The sequence below is a fragment of the Capricornis sumatraensis genome, chromosome 23 (genome assembly GCF_032405125.1).
Source record: "Capricornis sumatraensis isolate serow.1 chromosome 23, serow.2, whole genome shotgun sequence".
Classification (NCBI taxonomy): Eukaryota; Metazoa; Chordata; class Mammalia; order Artiodactyla; family Bovidae; genus Capricornis; species Capricornis sumatraensis.
Window position 1 is genome coordinate 32240897 of NC_091091.1, and position 4390 is coordinate 32245286.

Below are 4390 nucleotides of genomic sequence, written 5' to 3' on the forward strand. Positions count from 1 at the left end.
AAACAATGCTCCTTTCTCCCACTGTTTTTCAACGTGAGCTGCTACCATCCCTTTAGTGTTGAAAGGGAAGGATTCATCTGAAAATGCAGCTAACACAGTGGAAGATAAAGGAAAAAAGGCAGAAAGACATAAACTTGCCAAGCCATGCCCTGTAATGAACCCTATCCTTGAAGGTGAAGGTGTTATCACTCAGTTGTGTCTGACTCGTCCATGGAGTTGCAAAGAGTCAAACTCCATGGACTATAGCCCACCAGGCTCCTCTGTCCATGGGATTCTCCAGGCAAGAATACTGGAGTGGGTTGCCATGCCCTTCTCCAATGGATCTTCCTGACCCGGGGATCAAAACTTTGTCTCCGGCATTGCAGGCAGATTCTTTACCATCTGAGCCATCCAGCATGCCCCAATCCTAGAATGTATCTCCTAAGTGAGCCCTGAAATCTCTTTTTGTGTAAATGAGTTTATAGTGCATTTTCCTCTGCAGCTAAGAAGGTTCTGATTAATACATCACTAACTCTTTCACAGTCCTTTAACTGTGAAAGTCAGGGTGACCCTAATAAAGGTGAGATGGACTGATTACAAGAATTCTGAAGGCTGTAGCTGTAGGGGAATCACAGGCAATCTTTTATTTTGAACCAAGTTTCCCATGCTCACACTACATTCTGAGAAAACTGGCTTGAACAAGCATGCCTCTCAGCTGTGTTTGATCCTTTGCTTCATTATGAAATCTGGGTGAGGAGGCTGCCGTCCTTCTGATTCTTGAAGAGAGTAATCAGCAGACCTTGGTGTCCATGCTGGGAATGAGCTGACTCAGCTATCCCCAGAACGGTACCGAGAAAGCTTTGAACTCAATTTACCTTCATGCCACTGATTAAACACAAAGAGAGTTTTTAAAAATAAAGAATTGATGGCTCAACAAGACCCCCAAAGTTTTGGCATTGTTTTATTCATACCAATTATAGATTTGAAATGAGAGGATTAATATCAAACATTTCCAAGCAAAGGATAAAGATAAGGAAATGATTTGGGGGTGGGAAGGGCATGAGTCTTGAGATGGGAAAACCTGATTCTGAGCTGAATTCCACTTCTCACTAGATATATCGCCTTGCCATCTCTGGACTCTAGTCTCTACTGTATCTGTGGACTTTATGTCTGACAGAATAAAGGAGCTGGACTATTTTTTTCTTTGGTAGCTACCTAACTAATAATGGGGGCTTCCCTGGTGGTTCAGAGGGTAAAGCGTCTGCCTGCAATGCAGGAGACCCTGGTTCAATCCCTGGGTCTGGAAGATCCCCTGGAGAAGGAAATGGCAACCCACCCCAGTACTCTTGCCTGGACAATCCCGTGGACCGAAAGGCCTGGTAGGCTACAGTCTGTGGGGTCACAAATAGTCGGACACAACTGAGCGACTTTGCTTTCACTTTTATCTAAGAATAGGACATAGAATTAGGGAGATGATGCAACTCGGAGTCATGATCCCAGATTCTCACACCGTAATTCACTGCTGTTGTGACTTTAAACAAGAGCTCCACTACTCTCATCATCTGTTTCCTAATCTAGAAGTTGGGGGAAATAAAGAACTGATATTTCTGAACTATTGTAGGAATTCAATAAGATTATAAACATAGAGTTTAATCACATCACAAATTAAACAAACTAACAATTGCTACTATCACTGACATATTTTTATAAAGGTCCCTAAAGACATAAGGAAGAATGAACTCTTCTAGTGGGCTTCCCAGGTGGCACAGTGATAAAGAATCCACCTGTCAATGCAGGAGACACAAGACACACGGGTTCAATCCCTGGGTCAGGAAGATCCCCTGGAGTAGGAAATGGCAACCCACTCCAGTATTCTTGCCTGGAAAATTCCATGGACAAAGGAGCCTGGCAGGCTACAGTCCATGGGGTCTCAAAGAGTCGAATGTGACCGAGCACGCACACACACAGTCTTTTAGCCAAGAGCCCTGCTGTTTAATATGCTTCGGGCACTACTTGATACAGAGCCTAAGATGAGTATAGGAGGAAGGTGGGGAGCGAGGATGGGCATCTTCAAATTCTGTTAGGTTTTCACTGCTTAAGCAATTTTACTGAGTATGTGGAAGAATTTTTTAAAAGAAAATTTAAGGAAATATCACATGAGAATGAAGAGCTCTTTCCTGAGCAGGGTTTCTTTCATAAGTGAATTCGCTCAGTTGTGTCTGACTCTTTGTGACCCCATGGGGCCTGCCAGGCTCCTCCATCCGTGGAATTTTCCAGGCAAGAATACTAGAGTGGGTTGCCATTTCCTTCTCCAGGGGATCTTCCCCACCCAGGGGTCGAACCCAGGTCTCCTGCTTTGTAGGCAGACGCTTTTACCATCTAAGCCACCAGGGAAGTCTTCTTTCATAAGGTATGTATTAGTAAAAAAAAAAAAAACAAAACAGAGAAAAGAAAGTATTCTGGTTTTCTCCTCATCACCCAGAAACTGACCTCAGGTTAGTGAGTTTGACACATGAACCCTTTAGAAGTTCCTGGGAAATCTGTCAGGAGGCCAGCTTGTTTCCATGTGCTAGGAATTAAAATCACCCTGCTGACTCTGAATAAGTACAGTTCAGCTTAAACTCCTTTGCCCCTCCAGGGACCCTGGTAAAAGCACCAAAGTGTTTGAATATCTTAGTTAAAGAAAAAAAAAAAAATTTAGTCTTAGTACAACAGTGTCTGAAAATGCAGATTTCTGCACTAAAAGACTTGAAGATGTTAGACAGTGAGACAATAAATCCTTTAGAACGTATCTGTTTAGAATAGGTAGAAGAAATCCAATTCTTGACATCTGCAAAGGTTTCCATATTTTTTTTACAGAGTCAATTTTCAACTTGCTTCTTCAAGAAATATGACAGAAACAATTGCTTCAGAGAACAGTGAAATTATACTTAATAGAGCAATGGGAGTAAACCTCTCCCTTGCAGCGTTTCACTTCTAATCAGTCTGAAGGAATAGTGAAAAGATGTTTATTGGGAGCATAATTTGCTCTTCACACAAAAGGGAAAAAAAAAAGACTCAAATAATTTACCGCATTTACATCTCTAACCCAAACAAGAAATAGGAGGGGAACCAATTTTCTTATCTTCGGAGATGATGATTTATAGCAAAAAAGGAATAATTCATTTATCTTTTTGTAGGACATGAAAATACCCTAGAACAAATTATTGTGGATTTTTTTAAAAGTGTAAAAAGAGAAACAAGCACAATACAAATACCTTTGATCTCAAAACCTTCCTTTGCTTGTCCCTTGGAAAAGTAAGGCGCTTCTCTCCTCTCAGTCAGACAGAAAGAGCATAGATTATTGAAAGGGTTGCAGCCTCAGTTTGAGCTGTAATGGTCCCTCCTGCTGGAAATATTCTGTATTGGACCTTCCTTTCACTGCACACTTTTTACATTTAATTACTTCCTTTACACACAAAGGAAATAATGCTTCCAAAGCACACTTCAAAAAATGCTGAGTGGATGTGGAAGTAATGGGGCCAACATTTTGCTCAGAGTTTCCCCAATTCATCTCAAAGGTTTATTTCTCTGAAAAAGATGTTAGCTTCCTCCCTGCCAAGGCCCATATGAAATGGGGAGTTCATGTCCTAAAATTCATTTGTTCAGGACCATTCTGAGCTAATTTCAACCATGAGTGCTTTCCTCAGATGGTGTTTTCGGGAAAGTATATCACTGTTAGACAGGGAGTCCCCAGTGAAAGATAGGCTATATTCCAAAAGTCAATGTGCCAGCCCTTTGTCTCTCAGTTTATCTTTCCTCATAGGTATAATATTTATATGGTGATTGGCTGATTCTAAGCTTCAGAGAGTATTTCAGCTACATTCAGTTCAGTTCAGATGCTCAGTTGTGTCCGACTCTTTGCGACCCCATGAACCACAGCATGCCAGGCCTCCCTGTCCATCACCAACTCCCGGAGTTCACTCAAACCCATGTCCGTCGAGTCGAGGATGCCATCCAACCATCTCATCCTCTGTCATTCCCTTCTCCTCCTGCCCTCAATCTTTCCCAGGATCAGGGTCTTTTCCAATGAATCAGTTCTTTGCATGAGGTGGCCAAAGTATTGGAGTTTCAGCCTCGACATCAGTTCTTCCAAAGAACACCCAGGACTGATCTCCTTTAAGATGGACTGGTTGGATTTCCTTGCAGTCCAAGGGACTCTCAACAGTCTTCTCCAACACCACAGTTCAAAAGCATCAATTCTTCATCACTCAGCTTTCTTTATAGTCCAACTCTCACATCCATACATGACCATATCATTTTCCATCCATACTGGAAAAACCATAGCCTTGACTAGATGGACCTTTGTTGGCAAAGTAATGTCTCTGCTTTTTAATGTGCTGTCTGGGTTGATCATAACTTTCCTTCTAAG

The 4390-nt window shown here is 42.0% G+C and overlaps 1 non-coding gene across 1 annotated transcript; it reads right to left on the reverse strand.

Moving 5' to 3' along the window:
• Positions 1–2300: 2300 nt before the first annotated feature.
• Positions 2301–2373, reverse strand: TRNAC-ACA (transfer RNA cysteine (anticodon ACA)). The gene has a single exon. It is a non-coding gene; the product is annotated as a tRNA-Cys (tRNA).
• Between the last annotated feature and the right edge of the window lie 2017 nt (positions 2374–4390).